Genomic DNA, 26,586 nt, shown 5'->3' on the forward strand with positions numbered 1-26,586 from the left:
TCTAGAAACTTTCACCTGCATGCAAAAACAAAGTCCCTCTAAATGCCATGATAAACCACGGGTATATTAACACTTAGGATCATAGAAATGTACTACTCTAATCAGGTGAGAAACAGAGAAGTTATTGGCTGTCAGGAATGGCAGTGCTGAGAGGCTCAGAGTATCTACAGGAGGACTTACTGGATTTGGTGGTGTACACTCAAGACTGCTTGACATACAGAACTGCAATGCTTCAGTCAATTGTACGTGTATTATGTGTTTAAATTGACACCATCAGATACATGTGTGTGGGGGAGGAATAATCTTCCATGTTGATTTTGCTTCTGTTGTAATAGGGCAGAAATTTCTCCCAGTGGGGGCCACGCCACCATTTTACGTGGGTGGGCCAATTAAGGCCCACCCAGCGTGACGTGCACCCGGAAGCGCTGAGCGCCCCCTGTGGGGAGGGGTGATTCCCTGAGTTGGGGCCTGCGCTCTTTCATGCATCTGCGAGAAAGAATGCAGAAATCTCGTGCCTCAGGGAGATTAGTTTAAGGTTTAAGAATTTAAATGAAGAAAAGAAAATATTTTAAGACATGTTCCCTCATGTGACAGTGTCACATGAGCTGGGACATGTCAATGAAATTTTTCAAAAAATTTTATTTAATTAATAAACCCTTCATGAAATCTCATTCCGCCCGTGGCTGAGGTTTCATGGAAAATGTGAAGGCTGCCTGGGCTCTTTGCCTGCCCGCCAACCTTAAGGATGGATGGGCAGCATTCTTAACAACTTTAATTACTTTCTTAATGGCCTTAATGGGCCTTTGACAGTTCGGCAGGCACACAGCCGACTCGGCTGCGCGCCTGCCGAACTGACAATCTAAGTGATGCTTGGTGACGTCGGGATGTACGCCCAACGTCACCGCGCGTCATTTTATGCATTGGCAAGCGGACCCCGTCCCCGCTCGCTGACCCGAAAATCCTTCCCATAGTCTCTGTAGGCAATGGAAACTGTTGTGCAGCCTTGCTTAATTCAACTTTCTGATACAGGTACTTGAAACCTGTGGGATAACAGTTGAAATACTAACATTATATTGCACTTGAACTGGACAGCCAACAAATCTGTGTTCAAAGTCGCTATATTCGCAAAGAATGCTTATGAAGACTAAGTGAATATTTAACATATTATAACATTTTATAGTATTTAACATGTTATATGATCACTGGGCCAGCCATATAAATGCTGTAGCTACAAGAACAGCTCAAAGGCTGGAAATTTTATGGGGAGTAATTTCTGACTCTCCAAAGCCTGTCCACCATCTACAAGGCACAAGTCAAGATTATGATGGAATGCTCTCCACTTGCCTGGATAAGTGTGGCTCCAACAACACTCAAGGAGCTCGACACCATCCAGGACAAAGCAACCTGCTTGATCAGCACCCCATCCACCAACTGAATCATTCAGTCCCTCCATCACTGATGCACAGTGGCAGCAACTCACCAAGGCTCCTTAGACAGGACCTTCCAAACCTGCAACTTCCACCACCTAGAAGACAATGGCAGCAGATGCATGGGAACACCACAGCCTGCAAGTTACTTTCCAAGCCACACACCATCCTGACTTGGAGTTATATTGCCGTTCATTCATGGTTGCAGAATAAAATTTCTGGAAGTCCCTTCGCAACAGCACTGTGGGTGTACCTGCACCACATGTACTGCAGCGGTTCAAGGAGGCGGCTCATTTCTATCTTCTCAAAGGCAATTAGGGATGGGCAGCAAATGCTGTGTTGCCAGTGATGCCAACATCCCATGGAATTTTTTTTTTAAAAATCATAAGATCTTAACAAATAGGAGCAGGAATAGGTCATTTGGCCCATCAGGCCTGCTCCACTATACAATGGGATCATGGCTGATTGATTGTGGCCTTAATTCCACTTTCCTGCCTGCCTCCCATAACCTATGACTGCCTTGTAGATCAAAAAATCTGTCTAACTCAGCCTTTAATATGTTCAAAGACCCAGCCTCCACTGTTCTTTGGGGAAGAGAATTCAAAAGAGAAATGATCTTCTGAGAGAAGAAATCCCTCCTCATCTTAGTCTTAAGTGGGAGATCCCTTATTTTTAAAATGTGCTCCCTGGTTTTAGATTCCCTCATAAGGGGAAAAATCCTCTAAGCATCTACCATGTCAAGTCCCCTCAGAATCTTAGATGTTTCAATAACATCACTTCTTATTCTTCAAAATTCCCAGGTCCAACATGCTTTTCACATAAGAAAACCATTCATCACAGGAATCAGCAAAGTGAATCTTCTCTAACCTGCTTCCAATTGAAATATATCCCTCCTTAAGTAAGGAGATCAAAACTGTATGCAGCACTGTAGTTTCACCATTGTCCTATACAGCTGTAGCAAGACTCCCCTACTTTTATACTCCATGCAGCTTGCAATAAAGGCCAACATTCCATTTGCCTTCCTAATTACTTGATACACCTGCATGCTAACTTTTTGTGATTTGTGTACAAAGACATCCAGGTCCCGCTCTACTGCAATATTCTGCAGTCTCACCCCATTTAAATAATATTGTGCTTTCCCACATTATACTCCATCTGCCAAAGTTTTTCCCACACATCCAACCTATCTATGATCCCTTTGCAGAGTCTTTATATACTCCTCACAATTTGCTTTCCGACCTATCTCTGTATCATTAGCAAATTTAGCTACAATGCAATGGTCCCTTCATCCTAACCATTTATATAGATAGTGGCCAGAAATTTCCCCTTGTTGGGGGGTGTTGTGCGGGGGCAGGCGCAAACCTGATTGGCGCCCCTGATCAGGTCCGTGCTGCCATTTTATGTGGGTGGGCCAATTAAGGCCTGCCCATTCGCATGCGCGTGAAAGATTGCAGAGATCTCCCTGAGGCACGGAGGTGCCTCAGTGAGATTTGGTTAAGTTATGGAAATTTGAATAAAGGTGGGACAAAAATTCAAGAATATGTCCCCTCATGTGAAACTATCATTACTTACTTCAAAATTTTTTATTTAAATAATCAACCCGACATGAAACCTCATCCCGCCCGTGGATGAGGTTTCATGAAAAAAGCAAAGGCCACCTGGGCTCTTCGCCTGCCTGTCAACCTTAAGGTTGGACAGACAGCTCAATTAATTACTTAGATTACTTTTTAACAGGCATTAATAGGCCTTTGACAGTTTGGCAGGGACACAGCCAAGCCGAATTGAATATCTGAATGACATGTGGTGATGTCGGGACACTTGCCTGACATCACCGCATGTCATTTTACGTGTCGGTGAGCAGGCCTTGCCCACCCACCCCCCCCACTCGCCGATGGGAAATAGCTGCCCTGTAAATAATAGTTGAGGCCTCAGCACTGATCTCTGTGGTACTCCATTAGTTTTAGTTTGCTACCTTGAAAATGAACCATTTAATCCAACTCTCTGGCTGGTATTTTCCAGCCCCTCATGGCGGGTGCGGCAAGCCATTCAAATCTCCATTGACTTCAATGGGACCAGAGGGAGAGGCTGTAAGATACCACCCTCTGTTTCCTGTTAGTTAGCCAATCCTTTATACATGCTAATATATCACCCCCAACACCAGGAGTTCTTATCTTGTGCAGCAACCATTTATGTGGCAACATATTGAATGCCTTTTGGAATCCAACACACTGCATCTGCTGGTTTACCTTTATCTATCCTGCTTGCTACATCCTCAAAGAATCCTAATAAATTTGTCAAACACAATTTTACTTTCCATGTTGACTCTACCTGAATTTCCAAATGTCCTGTTACCACCACCTTAATAATGGATTCTAGCATTTTGCCAATGATAGATGTTAGGCCAACTGGCCTGTAGTTGCTTGCTTTCTTGAATAGAGATGTTACATTTGTGATTTTCCAATTAGCTGGCACCATTCCAGAATCTAGGGAATTTTGGAAGATTATGGGGGTGTTTACTGCCCTTCCCCGTGATGAGTTAGGTGGCGGAGGGGTATTTAATCGGGTGGGAGGTGGCAGGAGGGACATCCCTACCTGCCCTGGTTAAGTCCGGAGCAGGAAAGCTTGTGGAAGGTCTTCTGACCCTGCTACCAGTTGAGGCACCCGTGCATTCTTAATATCCACATAAGGGCCCTTTCCCACCACTGCTGGTATTACCCTAGTGGCAGGTGGGATACTTGCTATGCAAAATACCCCAAAATCAAAGCCTGTTGGAGTTGTTTGCAGGTTCTTAGGAAGGTTCCCTTGTTCAAAGGCATTCAGTGCCTGATGAAAGGACCCAGCATCCAGAGAGGTGGGAGCTGGTGCTGGGAGCAACCCCCTTCACTTGCTACCAGGGTTAGCAACTCTCAGTGGGCGGGACTTCTGCCCTTGATCCTGGGAAAGTCTGCTGCTGACCAGTTAAGAGCCTGATTGGTACTTAATGCAGCGAGCTTTCCTGAGGAGAGGCGATGTAGGGCTCTCACTGGCTCTCCAGCTGATGGGCAAGACCCCTGTCACCCACGTTAAACTCCGCCCTACAACCAATGCATCTACTATCTCTGCAGCCACTTTTTTTAAGGCACTAGGGTGCAGGCCAGAGGATTTGGCAGCCTTTAATCCCTTTAGATTTCCCAGCATTTTTTCTCCCGTGATCATTATTGTTATAAGTTCCTGTCTCACTTTTGTGTCTTTATTTTCTATTATTCTTAGGATGCTTTTTGTGTCTGCTACTGTGAAGACAGATGCAAAATCCTTGTTCAAATTCTCAGCCATTTCTTTGTTTCCCATTATTAATTCCCAAGTCTCACCCTCTAAGGGACCAATGCTCACTTTGGATAGTCTTCCCCTTTCTATAAGCTTGTAGAAGCTTTTACTGTTTTTAGATTGCATATTTTTGTCATAGTCTAAATTCTCCTTCATTATTATCTTTTTAGTCACCCTTTGCTGGTTTCTAAACTTTTACCAATGTTTTGGCCTACCATTAATTTTTGTAGCATTCTATGTTTTTTCTTTCAATTTGATACCATCTTTAATTTCTTTAGTTAGCCAACGATGGTGCATCCTTCTCATAGAGTCTTTCTTTTTCAATGGAATAAAGCTTTGTTGAGTTATGAAATATCTCTTTAAATATCTGCCACTGCTTCTCTGCTATCTTACCTTTTAGCCTATCTTCCCAGTCCACTTTAGCCAACTCTGTCTTCAGACCCTGAAGTTTATTTATTAATTTATTTAATTAAATCTAAGACACTAATTTTAGACCCCCGTTACTCACCCTCAACCTGAATGTGAAATTCTATCATATTATGATTACTCTTGCCTAGAGGATCCTTCACTATGAGGCTATCAATCCTGGCTCATTACACATTACCAGCTCTAAGGTAACCTGTTCCTTTTTTGGTTCCATAACGTTTGGTTCCATGAAATTGTCCCGAACACATTGTATGAACTCATCCTCCAGGTTAGATTTGCCAATTTGATTCGGCCAATCTCTATGAACATTAAAAATGCCCCATGATTATTGCAGTATCTTTCTTACAGGCCCCCATTATTTATTGATTTATGTTCTGTCCTACACTGTTCATACTATTTTAGGACTTACAAATACTCCCTCAAATGGCTTATTCCCTTTGTTATTTCTTATGTACACCCAAACTGATTTGACATCTTGGTCTCCTGAAGCAAAATTATTTCTCACTTGTCAGTGTTCTAATTTTTTTAAAATCCTTTTCTCTACTTCCAGAGTAATTGATATACATACCAAGATTTACATACTAAGGCCTGAAGAAGTAAATACAATAAGTGTTTAAAACAGAAGTCGATAAATATTTGTAAATGACAAAAAAGTTTAAGAGTGTATGGGAGAGTGTAAGGAAATGGAGCTGAATGCTGTCAAAGGAGCCTTGGTGAATTACTGCAGTGCATCTGTATATTGTATGCACTACTGCCACTGTGCACTGATGATGGTGAGAGTGAGTGTTTAAAGTGATAAATGGCATGCCAATCAAACGAGCTTCTTCATCCTAGATGGTTTCAAGTTTCTTAAGTGTTGTTGGAGCTGCACTCATCCAAGCATGTGGGGAGTATTCCATTACATTCCTGATTGTGTCTTGTAAGTAGTGGACAGGCTTTGGAAAGTCAGGATACTCATGGCAGAAATCCAAGCCTCTGACCTGTCCTCTTAGCTACTGTTTTTATATGCTTGGTTCTGTTAAGTTTTTGGTCAGTTGTAACCCCCAATAACACTCCATAATTCCATGATTGTAGTATAGCAGAATAAAAGGAAGCTATTGAACTCCTCATCTGGCATATTATGTTTAAAGCCATAGGGCAAAATGTGATTCACTGATTAACTGATAATCATGGATCTTGGTAAATATGTCATTATATCATTTTACTCTGTGGAACTAAGTATGTGCACATTAGTGCATTCTGTTCTGGATAGCTCCCCTCCCCATGTTTTAAGTGTTTTTAATTTTTTTTTATATTTTAGATATATTGTATTATCTTTGTAAACATGTGGTCTGTGATCCTACAGATTACAGTAAGGACAGAACTAATATGTTTTAAAATTCTGCTTGTCAGGGGCAGCAGAATTTCCATTAACATGTGTTTCAAACGAGTCAGCAGATAATAAACTCTAGCATGTTAGTGTGCAGTGCAGTGCATCTCATTTGATTAGCGAGGAGGCAGTTTTTCTTTTTCCTGCCCAATGCAGAAACCATATCAAGTTCTGCGGCGATTGAACCTAGAAGCTCATAACCAGTCTGGATGCAGGAACTCCAAAGATGAAGATACGAGGCAAAATTACACAAAAAGGACTTCCTGAGTAGACATCTCCTTTCAACCTATTCCTGCCCCACTGAACTGATTTCTTTCTATCTCAATTCTATTTCTTTTCCCCTTGTCCAATCTACACATACAGCAGTCCATGCCCAAAAGCAGCAAGATCTGGACAATATCCAGGCTTGGGCTGACAAAAGGCAAGTAACATTCATGCCACACAAGTGCCAGGCAATGACCATTTCGAACAAGGTCAAAGGCTAAGAATCCTGTGGTGATTAACTCATCTCCTGACTCCCCAAAGCCTGTCCACCATCTACAAGGCACAAGTCAGGAGTGTGATGGAATATTCTCCACTTGACTGGATGAGTGCAGCTTCACAGCACTCAAGAAGCTTACCACAATCCAGGACAAAGCAGTCTGTTTGATTGGCACCCCATCCACAAGCCATTACTCTCTTCACCACCAATGCACAGTGGCAGCAGTGTGTACCATCTACAAGATGCACTGCAGAAACTCACCGAGGCTCCTTAGACAGCACCTTGCAACCCATGACTAGTACCATCCAGAAGGACAAGGGCAGCAGACGCACCACCATTTGGAAGTTCCCCTCCAAGCCACTCACCATCCTGACTTGGAAATATATTGCTGTTCTTTCACTGTCGCTGGGTCAAAATCCTGGAACTCCCTCCCTAACAACACTATGGGTGTACCCACACCACATGGACTGCATCTGTTCAAGAAGGCAGCTCATCACCACCTTCTCAACGGCAATTAGGGATAGGCAATAAATGCTGGTCTAGCCAACGATGCCCACATCCCATGAATGAAAAAAAAATCTGTGACTCTTCTGATGCCCTCCTTCGCTTCAACAATTTCCAATTTCCTGGTCATAACTTTCTCGTCTTTATCATGATGTCCAATACCTCTATACCTCCACCCTCCACCAGGACAGTCTGTGAGCTCCCTTTGTTTTCCATAAATGGAGGCCATACCAGTTCCCAGCCACCACCACCCTCACCATCTGGCTGTACTTGTTCTCACATTGAGCAACTTTTCATTTAACTCCACTCACTTCTTCCAAATAAAAGGTGTTGTTATATTGCCCTAACTTTATGTAGGATATGTGGAGCATTCGTTGTTCCAGACCTAATCAAGCCCCCTCCCTCATGTCTTTTTCCAATATATCATTGATGGTATCAGTACAGTTTCTTGCTCTCTCCCTGAACTAGAAAATTTCATCAATTTTTCTTCCAATTTCCACCCTCCTTTCACCTTCACATGATCCATCTCCAACTCTTCCTCGACTTCTCGGTCTTTATTTCTGGAGGCATTGATCATGCAAGTCCAAAACCAGGGGACATAATCTCTGGATAAGGGGTAAGCCATTTAAGACTGTGATGAGGAGGAACTTCTACACTCAGAGGGTGGTGAATATTTGGAATTCTCTACCCCAGAAATCGATAGACATGACGGTATGGAGATAGCATGGGAAAGTGGTGATGGGGTAGATCAGCCATGATCTAATTGAATGGCGGAGCAGGCTCGACGGGCTGAATGGCCTACTCCTATTCCTATGTTCCTATGTACTAAACGTCCACTAACTCTCACATCTAGCTTGACTACACTTCCTCACACTTCTGCTTCCCGTAAGGACTGTATACCATTATCCCAGTTTCTCTGTCTCTGTTTCATCTGTTCTGATGGTGCAACTTTCCAAGCTAACACTTCTGGAATGTCTTCCTTTTTTCTCAACCAAGGATTACCCCTTCTGTGGCTGACAGGGCCCTTGACCTTGTTCTGGCCCATTTCCCACAATTCTGCTCTCACCTCTTCTCCTCCCTCCAAGAGTCATGATAGGGTTCCCCTTGTCCTCACCTTCCACCTCACCAGCTTCCACATTCAATGGATCATCCTCCACCATTTCCACCACCACCAAAATGATGTCACCATCAAACACATCTTTCCTCTCCCACCCTTCCAAAATTTGGAATGCACCATTCCCCCTGTGATACCCCGCATCACTCCTCAAATACTCTCAACAATCCGTCTTTTTCCCACAGCACCTTTCCATGAAAATGCAAGGAATGCAGCACCTGTCTTTTACCTCCTCATTGTCCAAGGTCCCATGCACTCCTTCCAGGCAAAACAGCAGTTTACTTCTTTCAAGTTAGTACACTATATTTGCTGCTCACAATGCAGTCTGCTCTACATTGGGGAGACCAATGCAGATTGAGCGAGCCACTTTGCACAACAGCTCCGCTAACTCTGCAAGCATGACCTCGAGCTCCGAGTTTTTCACCTTGCTCTCATGTTGACCTCTCTTTCCTCAGCTTCCTGCCTTTTTCCAATGAAACTAAATGTAAGCTCGAGAAGCCACACCTCATTACATTTCCATTTTTTCCCAGTTCTGATGAAGGATCATCAACGTAAAACAATAATTCTGTTCCTCTCCCCACCAATGTTGCCTGACCTATTAAGTAGTTCCATCATTTTCTGTTTTTATTACAGAAACTAGTATTCCCTGGAATTTAGAAGATTAAGGGACAATTTGATTGACATTTTCAAGATATTAAGGGGAACTGACAGGGTAAATAGAGAGAAATTATTTCTGCTGGTGGGGGAATCTAGGACTAGGGGGCATAGCCTAAAAATTAGGGCCAGACCTTTTAGCAGTGAAGTTAGAAAAGATTTCTACTTACAAAAGTTGGCAGAAGTTGGAGTCTCTTTTGTATTTGGCAGTTAATGCTGAGTCAGTTGTTAACTTTCAGAGATTGAAGGATTTCTGTTAATCAGAGGAATCAAAGTCTACGGGGCAAAGGATGTTGAATAATGGAACTGGCTAAAGGGGCTCTACTCCTATGCTCTATATGTTCCAATAGGATCAGACTGTTCGGTTGGTTTTAAAGTAAGAATGCCTCATTTAATCTGTTCACAATGATGCACAATAAAAAGTCACTCTCTGAAACAGGCTTCTGTACATGTATTATTGAAGTGGAGTCTTACATTGCCTTACATTGTTTGGATGGGAGAGAGGGGAAGGTGGCTCAACGTGATGAGCAAAAGTGAAAGACTGAAGACATACAATGCACAATTAAACTGGAGTACTCACCAGAATGATCATCCTATTTTCAAGACAATGCTTATGTCACCTTGACTTTGTCGAAACCAGATCAAGAGGAATCCCATTTTTATTTCTTTCTAAGCATCAATATGCTGTCCCAATACTGGAGACTAAGCATGTAGTGTGAAAATGAAAATGGGATTAGTGTAGTCAGATCTTTGTTGACTGGCACAGACACAATGGACTGAATAGCCTCATTCTGTGTTGTAAACGTCTGAGTCTATGAGTATGAAAGTTCCAGGGAAGATCATGGATGCCGAGTCTATTTTTATATTAACCAGGGAGAGCTGCATGTGCTGATCTTAAGGATTCATCATTTATTAGGGCAAGTCATTGAGTTTAAATTGGGTGCCAAGGTATTGTCTGACTCCAGAATAACAGTACTCTTGGCATCGGTATTCACAGCATCGCCAAATTATTCATAGCTGCTTTCTGTAACAACTGTTCTATACAATTAGCTTGGATCTTAGTTCATTGTTTGACAACCTGGTGCCAAAGTTATGATCTGTCTGTTCAAGCCAAAACCAAACTTTGAACAGAGCATATCACTGAACTTTTTACCCTTTACCAAGTTGGACAAAATCCACTGCCAAACTGTGAGTGAATGTAGTTTGCTGGCAAGTTATTCCTGTTTTCCAGCATGCAAAGCTGCAGTTACTGGCCACCAATTTGATTACCGCGTAATGGTTCCTTCCATGCAATGCCTTTACCTGGAATCAAACTTTAGTGTTGCAGGTAATTTATAATAGGTTCCCAAATTTGAAGCCAAAATCAAGAAGAATGTGTCTTGTGTGATTGTAGCAGCTTTTTCACGCTGAGACTAAAAATTGTAAGGTAGAATTTTTTTTATTGCTCAATGTAACTGTATTACAAAGAGAAGATTCTGTTTGTTCCTTCTTAGTAACACCCAGTTACACAGCATGATTCTTGAAAATATATTGTTTCCAGAATATTCTCATTTATGGATTACTGAAGAGCAGAGATCAAGTGTTAAATTAAAGAGTTCTGAATAAAGGCCATTTTAAGGCTTACAGCAATTACATATGCCACAACATGGGACAATTCATGTTCAAATAAAGATGACTTTATTCACAATTTTTCTCGTATGTTGATCAATGTCTGTAAGTGGCAATCTATTAATACATAGTCCATGGCAGAGGACATTTCTGAATTTTGGGGAGAGTTAAGGTTGGAATTATCCCTAGTAATAGCTTTTCAAAGAAATAATAAGACAGTTAATTTCATTCTTAGCAGGAAACGCCCAACTGGTCTGGGGGCATAATCTGTCCAGCTACTGGGAGGGGTAAATGCACATACGTGAAATGATGTATATATTTCTAGCATGCTTCACAAGTAGGTTGCACAATGCACTGACCTTGGTTTTGCGGCTGATCTTGAGATTCAAAACCTTGACTAATGGGAGATGTAAATTTTGCCTGAAAGCCCCAAATGCTTGGCTTTTTAATCAATTCTTTATGGAAGTATTGAAAGTGCATGGATTGCATATAATACACTAATCTAGTGGGCATGACCTGCAGGCTGAGTGCAGATCAGTATAATTTAAAACTCTACCATTTTCTAAAGCAATGGCAGGACATAATTGTGGAGTTCATGACTAACCAAAAGCAGAACTTATCCAATATTCTCTTTGTAAGTTAAAGTTAAGCTACTGACCAGTATCAGAAAAAAAATGGTTTAGCATGCTTATTAAGATACCTTGGTCCTTCACATATTGTATCAAAGAATCATGGAATGGTTATAGTACAGAAGGAGACCATTTAGCCCATCAGGCCTGTGCTAGCTCTCTGCAAGAGCAACTCAGCTTGTCCCACTGCCCTGTCCTTTCCCTGTAGTGCTGTAGTTTTTTGTCTCTTCAATTATTTAACTCCCTTTTGAAAGCTATGATTAAATCTACCTCCATCACACACTCTGTCAGTGCATTCCAGATCTTAACCACAGAGCACATAAAAACATTTTCCTTTATTTCATGATTGGTTCTTTTGCTATTCACCTTAAATTAGTGTCCTCTGGTTTTCAACATTAGCTAAATTCACTTGGTTCACAAGTAGCAGTGCATGAACAAATCAAAGCAAGCTCTACGTGGGTGAGCACTTTACTATGGGGCAGATTTTAAATGGGGGCAAGCAACAGAAGTCGGTCTCCCCACAGTGATAACACGCTGCCAGTGGCCTAAACAAGCAAAGAGTGGGACTTGCACCTCTCAGTTGAAGGAAATCCGGCCCTCAAGAGCTGCCAGCCAATCTGATTGACTGGCAGCTCTAGCATTCCCAGCAGTGCCAGTACTCTGTAGTGGACGCTACTGATACTATAAGCAGACCCTTGCTGAAGAGAGCAATGGATCCTGGACACAGGTAAGTCAGGCCATTTTGGGCGGAGAGAGATTGGGCACCCTAGGGAGGGGTCTGAAGAGATAGGTTTGGAGTCCAGGCGGGGAGCCACAAAGTGGGGATATCATCTTGTGGGATGAGGGTGCACAGGACCCCCCGAAAGGATGTACCCTCCCCTTCCTTCCTGCTTTTTCACCTGGACTCCCCACTCCCATCCACCTGCCCACACCAACCACATTATGGCGCGGGCAGTGTTATATTTTGGTCAATTGGCGTATTAACAAGCTCAATTGCCTGTTGATTTTTTTTTAAATGGCAGACGGGCTGTTGATTTCCATGCCACTTTGTGGGAAACCTCCATACTGATGTCGGATTCATGACCTGACGTCATCATGCTGGATTTTGCGCATGTGTGGGATGGCAGCAATCCCAATTTGCAAACGTAAAACCACAGCCTATATTCTTTCCCTTTAAGATTCACATAGGTAACCAATCTAAACATATGCCAAAACTGACACTATAAAGATACAAAGGACAAGGCACCTTCAAGCAGTAATGTGCAATACAATCTTTTTTCACATCAGGGTTGCAGTATGAAATCCACTTGGCATTGAATTGGATTGGACCGACAACAAGCTAGAAAGCACAAAGCAATGCAGAATTAATTATATTTCTTTTAAAAACAATTATATTTCTTCTAGGGCTGAGCTTGAAATGTTGGCGGAAAACTAAATATTAGGTGCATTTTATGACTGAAAAATATGCAGTCTTGAATTGCTGACTGGCTAATGCACGGTGCAGTAGTCTCTTTCCTGCTGTGACCTAGCAGTGTTTCAGACTCCTGACCTGGGTCTGCTCCAAGAACTTACTGTAATGCCACATTACTGCAAACATGACTGGATTCAACTGGATTCAACTTTGACAGAAGTTTGAAGAATGCAAAAGATGTGTATTACCAATCAGAAGTCGTAAAACAGGTCTTTCGCCGCACAGAGTTGGTCTTTGTTATGATAGATTGCACATTTAATGAACCTTGATGCAAATGTTTAAACTAGGTCTACTATAATTAGCACTATTCTGAAGCTTCTTTTTATTTCTAATCCTTTCTGTTAAATCTTTCAGTACTCATATTTGTCAAAAGCTCATTCTTACACTCGTGACTTTCACACTCAGTGAGTTCTTGCTTTCAGCTGGCCAGATATTGCATCTCTTGAAATTAATGTAGATATTGAAAACTGAAATTGTCCTGGTCAGATATTTTCTATTCTAAAATTGATCTAATTGCAGCGTGTAAACAAAAGCACAAATCTTGAGATTTTCAGACGATGCTTGCCAGTGGGAGATGGTGCTCCAGGTGAGACACTCCGGGTGCAAGCCAAGTCAGAGGATCCTACATTTGTGCACCTCTTGGTTACAGAGCAGTAATTATTTACTAGAAAGGGATACGGAGAAATGACAGGTTAGAGCAGTGACTGGTTGCAGAACAGTGACTGTTTACAGAGCAGTGACTGGTTACAGAGCAGTGACTGTTTACAGAGTAGTGCCTGGTCATAGAGCAGGTTACAGTGCAGTGACTAGTTACAGAACAGTGACTGTTTACAGAGTAGTGCCTGGTCATAGAGCAGGTTACAGTGCAGTGACTAGTTACAGAACAGTGACTGTTTACAGAGTATTGCCTGGTCATAGAGCAGGTTACAGTGCAGTGACTAGTTGCAGCACAGTGACTATTTACAGAGCAGTGACTGTTTACAGAGCAGTGCCTGGTCATAGAGCAGGTTACAGTGCAGTGACTGGTTACAGAGCAGTGACTGTTTACAGAGCAGTGCCTGGTCATAGAGCACGTTACAGTGCAGTGACTAGTTACAGAACAGAGACTGTTTACAGAGCAGTGACTGGTTACAGAGCAGTGACTGGTCATAGAGCAGGTTACAGAACAGTGACTGTTTACAGAACAGTGCCTGGTCATAGAGCAGGTTACAGTGCAGTGTCTGGTTACAGACCAGTGAATGTTTACAGAGCAGTGACTGCTTACAGAGCGGTGCCCGGTCATAGAGCAGATTAAAGAGCAGTGGCTATTTACGAGCAGTGCCTGGTTACAGAACAGTGACTGTTTACCGAGCAGTGTCTGATTACAGAGTAATGACTGGTTACAGAGCAGTACCTGGTTACAGAACAGGTTGCAGAGCAGTGACTGTTTACAGAGCAGGTTACAGAACAGTGCATTTGATCCAGTTCTGTTGAAGGGTCATGAGGACTCGAAACGTCAACTCTTTTCTTCTCTGCTGATGCTGCCAGACCTGCTGAGTTTTTTCAGGTAATTCTGTTTTTGTTACAGAACAGTGACTGGTTACAGAACAGTGACTGTTTACAGAGCAAGTTACGGAACATTGACTGTTACAGAACAGTGACTGGTTACAGAGCAGGTTACGGAGCAGTGGCTGGTTACAGAGCAGTGTCTAGTTAAAGAACAACATAGCAAATTATCTGGAGTCAGATTACCTATCCACCTTCACTAACATGGAAATGTAGCAAAATGTTTATGTTACTAACCTAGTAAACCAGAGAGCTGGATCAATGCTTTGAGAGCATGGGTTCAAATCCTACCATGTCAGCTGATGGAATTTTAAGGAGGAGAGTGTGAGAGGAGGACCCTGGGATAGGCAGTCAGCAGCATCTAGAGGGGAGTATGAGAGGTGGACCCCAGGACAGGCAGTCAGCAGGAGGATGTAGTCTATCTCGAAGATCTAGCATCTAGTCTATACTTAAGTAGGGTCCATATTCTATTTAGTTAAGATATGTCTGGGGAGTTCAGTCCTGTGATTTGCACATCCTGCACTATGTGGGAAATCCTAGACACTCCTGGCAGTCTGAATGACCATGTATGCAGGAGTTGCCTTCGACTGCAGCAGCTTGTGCTCAGGGGTTTGGAGCTTGAGCAACAGCTGGGGGCATTACGGTGCATCCACGAAGCTGAGAGGTTCATGGATAGCACGTTTCAGGATGTGGTCACCCCTCAGCTTAAGGAAATGCAAGCAGAGAGGGAATGGGTGACCACCAGACAGAAGAAGGGAACCAGGCAGGTAGTGAGGTAATCCCCTGAGCGCATCTCACTCGCAAACCATTTTTCGGCCTTGGAAAACGGTGAGAGTGACCTGTGCGAAGGCCAAGGCTATGGCAGTGTGGGTGGTTCAGCTGCTCAGGGGAGGGGAAGAAGTGTGGAAGGGCAATAGTGGTAGGGGATTCATTAGCGAGGGGAGTAGACAGGGGGTGCTTCTGTGGTCGTAGATGTGACTCCAGCATGGTATATTGCCTCCTGGGTGCCAGGGTCAAGGATGTCATGGAACATCTGCAGGGCATTCTGAAGGGGGACAACCAGAGGTTGTGGTCCGTGGTGGGACTAATGACATAGGATGAAAGGGAAATGAGGTCCTGCAAGCAGACTTTAAGGAGTTGGAAGGAAATTGAAAAGCAGGGCTTCAAAGGTAGTAATCTCCGGATTACTCCCGGTGCCATGCAGCAGTGAGTATAGGAATAGAAGGATAGAGCAGATGAATGCGTGGCTGGAGAGATGATGCAGAAGGGAGGGCTTTAGATTCCTGGGGCATTGGAACCATTTCTGAGGGAGGTAGGACCTGTACAAGTTGAATGGGTTACATCTGAACAGGAATGGGACCAACATCCTCATGGGGAGGTTTGCTAATCCTGTTGGGGTGGATTTAAACTAAATTGTCAGGGGGGTGGGAGCCTGAAAAGTAGTTTCAGAGGGGAGAGATGCTGAGATGGCATTAGCAGTTAAAATGCTAGTAAGTGAGTCTAGAAGGCAGAGGAAATATAGGCTAGATAAGAAAGAAGTGAGTTTAGCAAGGTTCAATGGAATATATTTTTATACAGGGAGCCTGAGGAATAAGACAGATGAGCTGAGGGCACAGATAGGCATGTGGGAGTGTGATATCATAGCTATGATTGAGACTTAGCTAAAAAAAGGGCAGGATTGGCAGCTCAACATTCCCAGTTATAGGGTATTCAGCTGAGTTAGAGAGGAGGATAGAAGAGGGCGGGGGGGGGGGGGCAAAATTGATCAAGGAATCAATTATAGCAGTGAGGAGGGATGATATCTTGAAAGGATCATCAGAGGAGGCCATATGGGTCGAAGTAAAAATCACAAAAGGGGCAAGCATGCTGCTGGGTGCGTACTATAGGCCCCCAAACAGTTAGGGAGAGACAGAGGATCAAATATGTAATCAAATTTCAGAGACGTGTAAGAATAATAAGGCAGTAATAGTAAGGGATTTTAACTACCCAAATATTAACTGGGATAGTTTTAGTGTGCAAGTTGGGGAAGGAGTAAAATTCTTAAGTTGCATCCAGGAAAACCTTTTTAGCCAGTAGGTAGAAAGCCCAACAAGGATGAGGGCAGATATTTGGACCTAATATTCAAAAATGAGCCCAGGCAGGTGGAAGGCGTGTCATACGGGGAGCATTTTGGACATAACTCAGTTAGATTTAGGATAGTTATGGAAAAGGATAAGGTTGGGCTGGGAATAAAAGTTCTAAACTGGGGAAAGGCTAATTTTATTAAGGTGAGATACGATTTGGCCCAAGTGGATTGGGAGCAGCTACTTACAGATAAAACTGTGTCAGAGCAGTGGGAGGCATCCAAGGAGGAAATAGCAAGGGTATAGGGCAAATATGTTCCCATAAGGTCAAAGTGGGGGACCAAGTCCGGAGAACCCTGGATGTCAAGGGACATGAGAATTAGGATTTAGCAAAAAACGAGAAGCTTATGGCAGAGTCCCTAGAGGAGTGTAATAAGTGCAGAGGGAACTTAAAAAGGAAATTAGGAAAGCTAAGAGAATGCATGAGAAAGCATTCGTGGGTAGGATAAAGGAAAATCCAAAGGGGTTTTTAAAAATATATAAAGAGCAAGAGAATAACTAGGGAAAGAGTAGGGCCAGTTAGGGACCATAGAAATAATGTGTGTGTGGACTCGGAAGACATGGGTACAGTCCTCAATGAATACTTTGTGTTGGTCTTCACAATGGAAAAGAACGACGCAGGTATAGGCATCAGGGCGGAGGACTGTGAAATATTAGAGGAAATTAACATAGATAGAGAAGAGGTACTAGTGGGTTTAGTGGCCTTAAAAGTAGATAAATCCACAGGCCCCGGTGAGGTGTATCCAAGGCTGTTCAGGGAGGCAAGGGAAGAGATATCAGGGGCCCTGGCAGTAATTTTCAAACCGTCTTTGGCCACAAGTGAGGTGCCAGAGGACCGGAGGACTGCTAACTTTGTCCCATTATTAATAAAGGGTGGAAGGGATACACCAGGAAATTACAGGCCAGTCAGTCTAACCTCGATGGCGGGGAAGTTACTAGAAAGAATTCTGAGGGACAGAATATATCCGCACTTGGAGAGACGTGGATTAATCGTGGATAGTCAGCAAGGAAAGGTCGTGTTTGACAAATCTTTTGAGGAGGTAACCAGGAGTGTTGTTGAGGATGATGCATTTGATGTGGTCTATGTGGACTTTAACAAGGCTTTTGATAAGGTCCCTCAAGGCAGACTGGTCAAGAAAATAAGAGCCCATGGGACCCAAGGCAAAGTGGCACGTTGGATCCAAAATTGGTTGGGAGGCAGGAAGCAGAGGGTGATGGTAGAGGAATGTTTCTGTGACTCAAAGTCTGTTTCCACTGGTGTTCCGCAGGGCTTGATACTGGGCCCTTGCTGTTTGTGGTATACATAAATGATTTGGACTTAATTGTAGGGGGTATAATGAAGAAGTTTGCGGATGGCGCAAAAATTGGTCGGGTGGTAAATAGTGAGGAGGAAAACCGTAAATTGCAGGAGAATATCCATGGACTGGTCAAGCGGGCAGATTAATGGCAAACGGAATTCAACCCAGAAAAGTATGAGGTAATGCACTTGGGGAGGGATAATAAGGCAATGGGTTCACTATGAATGGTAGGACCTTGGAAAGTACTGAAGATCAGAGGGACCTTGGTGTGCGTATCCACAGATCCCTGAAGGTAGCAGGGCAGGTAGATAAGGTGGTTAAGAAGGCATAAGGGATACTTGCCTTTATTTGCCAAGGCACATAATACAAGTGCTGGGAGGTTAAGCTGGAACTGTATAAAATGCTGGTTAGGCCACAATTGGAATACTGCGTGCGGTTCTGGTCACCACATTATAGGAAGGATGTGATTGCACTGGAGAGGGTGCAGAGGAGATTTACCAGAATGCTGCCTGGGCTGGAGGGTCTGAGGTATGAGGAAAGATTAGATAGGCTGGGAATGTTTTCCTTGGAGCAGCAAAGGTTGAGAGGGGACCTGATAGAGGTCGTATAAGATTATGAGGGGGATAGATAGTGTGGATACGAAGGCACTTTTTCCATTAGTAGAGAGGCCAATAACAGGGGGGGAGCATAGTTTTAAGGTAAGTGATCGAAGGCTAGGAGGGGAATTGAGGAGAATTTTTTTCACCCAGAGGGTGGTAGGAGTCCAGAACTCGCTGGCTGAAAGGGTGGTTGAGACAGCAACTCCCATAACATTTAAGAAATATTTAGATATTCACTTGTGTTGGCATAGCCTCCAGGGCTATGGACCAAGTGCTGGAAAATGGGATTAGCGTCGTCAGATCTTGTTGACTGGTGCGGACACGATGGGCCAAATTGCCTCCTTCTGTGCTGTAAACATCTATGAGTCTCCAAATGAGGAGTCAGAACCTTAGCAATGAGCACAACAATCCTGCTTGTCACGTGAATGTGAGGCTGCATCACATTCACATGACATCCTGTCTTCACTCAGTGCCCACAACTCGTTTTCTGTTATGGCAATAAATCTTTCAGGTACGTTTTTTTTCTACTTTGCTTTATGATAAACAATTAATGTTTTCATAAAAACCTTACTTTCAAATGTTACATCTATTATTGTACCTGTTATATATACTTGATATTTTGAGGAATCATACAGCTCAGAAGTAGGTCATTTGGCCCATTGTGCCTGTGCTGGTTCTTCTGCAATTAGTTTTACTCCCCTACTCTTTCTCCGTAGCCCTGCAGTGTTATCCTGTTGAAGTATTTGTTCAATTCCCTTATGAAAATTAGAACAAATTTATTTCTACCATATTTTCAGGCAGTGCATTCCAGTTCATAACAAGAAATTCTCCTTGTCTCCTCTCTGGCACTTGGATGCCAGACTAAAAAAAATGGTCATGTTAATTTTGGGCGGTCCACTCGTGAGGTGTCACATGCAGGGAACCACACATCGAATAATCACGGGCAGGCAGCTCATGACTGTTCAGTATTCTTTGGTTATATGTGAGGCTCCACATAGGCCCTGTATTACCCAATTAGAAGGCAGGAAACCCTTCATGTTGTGCTTATTCACTCCAAACACAAGTGATGGACATTTAGCATAATTAACAGAATGAAAAACAACAATGAGAGAGACACAATTGACTGGTTGGGTTACTTTCAGAAACCATTCAAATTCAGTTGTGCAGTTTATGGTCTCACTTGAGCCACTCCTGTTGGTCATATAGGACATTTCTCCTTCTCCAGAACCATTTTTTGGACTACAAAGGCCAGGCAATTAAGCAACATAAATAACTTATCTAAGTGGGAATGTAGTGTAAAAGATTTGAACTAAACAACTCGGAATTAAGAGAAATAATCTGTCCCAGCTTGCACATCTGACTATATATCTTGTTCTTTATTTATTGAATGCAACTATGTTTTTGAGAGCTGTAAAGGGAATTAGAGACTCACAGGGTTAAATATCAGGTCAGTATTGAACTAGTGTTATTTACTCAGCCTGTACAAATAGATTGATCATAGTTTACAGGGAACATCTAGATTTCCAGGAACCAATGGCTCCAGCACAGATACTAAAGTTAATGATTTCTTCGTTACTTTACCTTTACCTGGTTTATAAACTCGAGGAATGAGAGACAATCAGCAGATTCATAACATATAGGGACTTTGCTCACATTTAATGACATTGAAAGCCCTTTAATAACTGGCAAATTCCAGCCTTTGTATGAAGTCATTTACTCTCATTAGATTTATTTAAAATGTTTGGGACCATGATAGTAAAGTAAGGTGAATATTGGATACCGTTGATACTATAGTTATTTTAAGAACATTACAGCCACATTGAAGCCACAATGCACACTATTTCATACATTGATGAAGCTAGTGCAATTTAACAGCTGCACATTTCCCATAGGTGAGAAATAATTTGCTTTTATAGATAGGATGTCCAAAAGTAGTTAAAAACAGTTTTTTTTTTGTTTGTAAATCACAGTATTTTCCTTCCTCACTCTTGGGTTTACCACACCATGTGTTTTTTCTATTTGAAAATCACTATTCTACCATCATATCAAAGCAGAGGAACATGTAAAGCAAACCATCTCTTATATCTGCTACTGTTTGGATCATATGTAAATCCTGTAATGTAAGATTTAAGCTAAATATGGACTGCATCATGGAGGAGGAGATATTGGAGAGCTAGGCAGACTGTCCGGATGATGCACTGATCCCATTTCTGTTAAGTTGCTAAAACTGGAGAACTTATTTCCTGGACAACCTAGTTGATTCTATAATAGCTGCCTTGAGATTTAGAGAACTTAAAATGGCTTTGCAGGTAGTGTGGAGCAGTTGGATGATGGCTAAATAAGTATTTGGGGTATGCTAAACATATTGCATTTCTAGACGCTTTAGTAAAATTTCATAACAATTAATCGTTGTTTTCTATTAGCTTTGAAATATAGCTCTTTTCAAGAAAGTAAGCAGAAACCATAGAGGAAAAATCTGGTTTTATCAAAAAAATTATGGCCTAAAGACTATAAATGTTGAAAGTAGCACAATACATATATATCAACAAATATCTCCTGTACCAGTGGTGTATGTTTGCTTGAAAATGAGACATTGCCACTGAATAAGTAGTTTCAGTTTTCCCCTGGACCGTACTGTATATGCAAGCGAAGCAGGCTCTTTCCATAGATCCTATTAAACAGAGACTGGCAACACCTGAATGGGGCACAAGATGTTGTTAAGTGAGAGTTTGCATCTAAAATAAAAAGTCAGAAAACAGCTGAGTACCAGTGGAACAATAGGGTTATATTTCTGCATATTTGTATAAGTATTAAGTTAATAAATTGAGGTTGCACACGTATCTATTTACTGACAATAAATTGATTGCTGCAAAGCTGTTAATTATTAAAAATGCACCAGAGTTCAGATGGAAAATACTAATGAATATATGATCTAACTTATTATTTGTCTTCTACTAATTTATTAATTTATTGTGTTCTGTCATAAAACGATTGCTGCAGTTGAAATAGGAGTCAAAAAATGGAATTAAAACTGAAAATATTGGCAATATATAACAAGCCCATCAGTACCTGCGAAGAAAAAGTTAATTTACCATTTATCTTCCCAGGTACTGGCAGACCTGCTGTGTAATTCCTATTTCTTTATTCCAGTGTTTTTCTCTCTCTCTCGTAAAGAAAATATGGGAGTATTTGGCAGAAATGCTGTTTTTACAATTTAACAGGAATATTCTTTTAAACTATGCTTATTTTCTTGTATAAAACAGGAGTGTGGTTGCTGTGAAATGCTTCTAACTTTACTTACAATCCATCCCTTTCATTAAATATAAATATAAGTGGGCTTTTGGAGGTTCTGTCATGAACACTTTTTTTTCTTGAAGTACAGGTTAAATAAAATGTGTAAGCTATTTGTTTAATAAACATGCATGCCGTCCATTTAGTGTCTGCCCCCACTGTTTTTATCGAACTGAAATATATATAAAATACTCATTTGCTACTAATTCTGTGTGAAGTGACCTCGGAAGAGTGGTAACAGAGCAGGTTGTAGCTGGAAATAAATTTTAATGGGTTATGTCATTGTAAGCAAACTTACAAATACTTGATTCAGTGCTCTCATGCTCACATCTTGGTAATGATTGTACGATGTCATTATGATCAGCATGAGGTACTGCTCCTTTCTTAGTCCCTTTTTGTTTCTCTCTTCTTCCAACAATTTGTAGAGCCACTTGCTGCAACATGTGTTTTCAAAGCCATCGCAAAACTTTCTACTTAATTTAATTTTTAATATCAAATACTTAGTAACTGGCTGAACTGAAACTAATCAGATTTTGAAGACAATTATATCCCATATCATCAAAGATGAGAAGCTTGTATTTTGTTTGCCACACGGATTTGATTTTTCATTGATTTGATATTTATAATTTTCCAGGCTGCATGTAAATTTTTTTTCAAATGCACTTAGAATATGTTTTGGTATTTAGAAACAGTCAAAAAATTTGTAAAACCTCCGTCTCATGAGAGGAAAAGAAAAATGCTGATAAACATTCATCCCTCAATTTTTTAACAAAAATATATGATGTGTTGGGACTGGAATATATTTTTTGTCTTTGTGCACACTCTGTTTTGGGTTTAAAACACTTCAGGTCTCCCCCGAACAATTACAGTAATGTCCTTTAACCTTTCATGCCTACCTCAGAAAACATCTTGTTTCCCAATGGAGCCACATAATTTTGGACAAACATTCCACTCTGTTTGCTCTCAACGTTATGAGCTTTGACCATATTCACTATATAGCTTCAGTTGTAGATTTGGACAGTGCAGGGAGCATGTTAAGTGGTGGAAATGGAAGCTCTAAAGAGAAGACGACAATCAAGGGGCAGAATCAGAATACCAAACTGAAAATTCTGAGGACCTTAGAAAAAGCTCAAATGATTGCAACCCATAAGCCACATTTACCACAGCTGATGGGAAGGAGGGGTGAGGTGTAGTTAATAAGCGAAAGATGAAGGGAAAAGAAAACCAAAATGCCAGTATGTAGACAAGTGGTGGAGCAGCTCAGCAGCTGTTTGATGCTTTTGGAGCCAGTGCTATCTGAGGTACTTGTAAGAGGAGTGATCCTCCAAAGTATTCTGTAGCACCATCCCACTGGCAGTATTGAAGCATGCCTCCAAGGAGATGGAGGCAAGTTTCAGCTGAAAGTTACTGTCACTTGCTGTTCTATGCCTTATGCTGCTTGTTAACTGCAAGATTGTCCTCAGGTGCAACCTGACAATCTCACATCTGTAATTCCTGCTCCTCTCCTAAGCATCTCAGATGGGAGGATTCCCATTGGAAACCCACTGGTGCCAGTTATGATGCTGGTGACAAAATTAAAATTGAACAGTTGACACAAAAGCTCCAGAGAATTTTAGCAGAAAAAAAACACACGAAAAAAATTATAGAATTGTGGCTGGTTTCTGAACAATACTGACATTGATCAACGATTTCATGAGCATCATAGGGAAACAATGCCCTGCAAGTCTGAACATCAGGAAATTGTATGCAGGATGCCTCTGTTCCATTTAAATAAACAGCCCACTTGTTTGAAGTGAGTACTTTTTATGTTGTTAGTCCCCGTAGTCCTGACACTACACTGAAATACAAGGTGGGCAGAATTTCAGTAGGACGGACTACTAGCTTATTTTACACCACAATGGGCAGTTGGCAATGGGCTACATATTCAGAGATGACTACTTTGGAGAAGTTTGAAGTTGAACAGGTGGTGGAATAATTTCATGCCAAGCTCAAATTTAAATTTTAAAAATGGATTGAATGAGAAAGCTTTTTGAAAGCATTTCAACTGAGTAAAATCATTTTGTTACCTAACTTGTTGGAGCCATCCTGGGCTGCCTGAGACCTCCACCTTAAATCTGTTGCTGCTTTATAGAACCCATGGCAACATTTTGCACTTTTATTCTGGGACAGTAAAGAAACCTAGGGAAAATAGTCTGCTTTTTAATTGTTTTGTTTGAAGTGAGATTTGGCCAAAGACTGATGGTGAGATTAGCCAACAATGTGGCATCTTTGGAATGAGTCCCAGGGAGGGCCTAACTCACAAATCTACCATATTAGATCCACATATTTTTCTACAATCTTCTCAAAAGTGTGTTTAACTAGAACTATATATTTTAAAAATGCAGGCTTGGTGACCATAATGATATTGCCTCGTAAGCGGGATTTACAAACTGTTGAGGATGGGGGTGGATTTGGGGGAGGGGGGGGGGGGGGCACGGTTAATTTTATCAGCCCTGATTTCTCCTTTCACCATCCATCCTTAAACAGAAAGGTGTTTTTGATTTTTAATTTCCCCCTTTATAAGTGGTGGCATATTTCCCAACCACTCAGTTTTGGTATGATCTGATTTCTGTTAATAACCCCACAGCAAACTCAAGATAGATAAACTCAGGGGGGTAATTTACTTGCACATATTCAAAACGGAGGAGGGAGGTGTCGCTAAGTAGCCCCAAGTGTATTCATACAATAAAAGAGGGGGATAGAGAAAGAAAGATTTACAGGGCAAAGACCACAGAGTAAAGAATTATTGTTTCACATGAGGCCAGAGTCTAGAATCAAAATCCATTAGCTTATTCTTTCACAGAGATCAGCAGGTGGAAGACTGATGCTGGATAATGATGGGAAAAGCAGCTAGAGATGAATTAGACTTATAGGCACTGGTACAGCAGGTCAGACGTTCCAGCAGAAACAGTGTAGATGGGAGCCAGACAGTCACCTGAACTGAACCCATGTTCTGAGCTGCTGCTTGCTAGGTGGAAGATGACAGTGTTTCAGGTTTCTTCAGCCAGCAGATCATGCCACATGACTCCCACCTGTCCACTTCGGCTTTGACAAAGGATTTATATACCTTTGTCTGGATTCTTGACATTGTTAATGTTTCAACCATTAAGAATTTGAAAGGAAGGATAGAGGGTCCTTTGTGCTAGCAAACTGGTAGTTTCCATTGACCAGGCCTGGTTTAGAAAATGTAGTTGGTCTTTGTAAATTCCCTTTGAATTTGGTTTCTGCCACTCACGGGGTTGTTAGCATCTCTTCAGAGATAACGAGGTGCAATTTACTTCGATACTGCTAAATTGGCTCCTATTGTTCAAAGGTCACAGCCTGAAAGTTCCTATTGTTCAGGGTTACAGTCAAACATAGCTTTAGCCTTTTTAAACTCTTTGTCTAGTCTTTTAAATTTTAGGAAGTAGCCATGTTGCTATATATAGTGTGAAATCTTAGCTCTGTTACAAAGCTGAGACCATTAATTAGAAACATAGTAACGTGAATAGGCAATTTATCCCCTCGGACCTGTCCCACCATTCAGTGAGATCATGCCTGGTCTGTGATCTAACTCCATTCACTAACTTTCCCCATATCCATTAATATTTTTGATTAATGGGAATTTTTCAATCTTGGGTTGATCTGGCAAAAATTAGCCATTTGCAGAAGAGAGTTCCAAACTTCTTCCACCTTTTCTATTTGGATGTGTTTCTGAAATTCACTTCTGAAAGGCCTATTTCCAACTTTTAGGCTTTCTCCATTGTCCTAGATTATCTAGCCAGCAGAAATAGTTCCTCTCCCTCTCTACCCTATTTGTTCCTCGTAATCCCATGAAAACTTTGATCAAGTCACCTGTAATCTTCTAAATTCCTGGGAATATAACCCTTGTTTATTTAAACTCTCCTCACAATTTGACTGGTGGAGTCCAGGTATCATTCTGGTTCCTGAGATTAATGCTAGAACTGTTCACAGTAATCCAGATGTGGTCTAACCAGGGTTTGGGTCAGCTGGAGAATTACTTCCATTCCCTTGTATGCTGATCTTCTAGACTTAAAGGCCAGCATTCCACTAAACTTTGTGAATATCTACATGTTCCTGGTATGATAGTCAAATGATCATGTTCCACTACATCTCTTGGACCTCCTTTAAGCTTTTCAGCATTTAGCAAGGACTCTGCTCTATCATTCTTAGGTCCAAAGTTTCCTATATCAAAATCCATTTGTCACAGATTTGCCTATTCACTTAATCTATTCATGTGTCTTTGTGATTTTATGCTTCCTTCAACACTGCTAATTATGCTGCCTAACTTTCTCTCATTGGCAAACTTCGAAATGTGGCTGCTTTTGCCATCATCAAACTTGTTAATAAATACAGGGAGTGGCCGAAGCCGCAATAATCCCTGTGGGATTTCACTGGTCACACACTGGCAATTAAAGTAACTGCCTATTATTTCTATAGCATGTCTCCTGTTGTTCAGTGAGTTTCCTAACCGGGTCAATAATTTGCCCTCAATTCCACGAGCTTCAACTTTAGCTAACCTGTGAGGGACTTTATTGAATACTTCAGGAAGTTCAAATAAATAACATCCATAGACATTAACAGTCCATTACACTAGTCACCTCTTCAGAACATTCAGTCAGGTTCACCAGGCAGGAGCTCCAATTAAATGCCTGTTAAGCTACTTGTGGAACCAATTATAAGGCCTCACTGGGGCAGTTTTGGA

At 41.7% G+C, this 26,586-nt stretch overlaps 1 protein-coding gene across 11 annotated transcripts in view; it reads left to right on the top strand.

Annotated features, from left to right (window-relative positions):
* LOC121276844 (nuclear factor 1 B-type-like) overlaps positions 1 to 26,586 on the top strand; it is a 399,145-nt gene that overhangs the window by 164,849 nt on the left and 207,710 nt on the right. The gene's annotated exons all lie outside the window — the stretch shown is intronic.

Source organism: Carcharodon carcharias, chromosome 4 (genome assembly GCF_017639515.1).
Source record: "Carcharodon carcharias isolate sCarCar2 chromosome 4, sCarCar2.pri, whole genome shotgun sequence".
In the NCBI taxonomy this organism is placed as follows: domain Eukaryota; kingdom Metazoa; phylum Chordata; class Chondrichthyes; order Lamniformes; family Lamnidae; genus Carcharodon; species Carcharodon carcharias.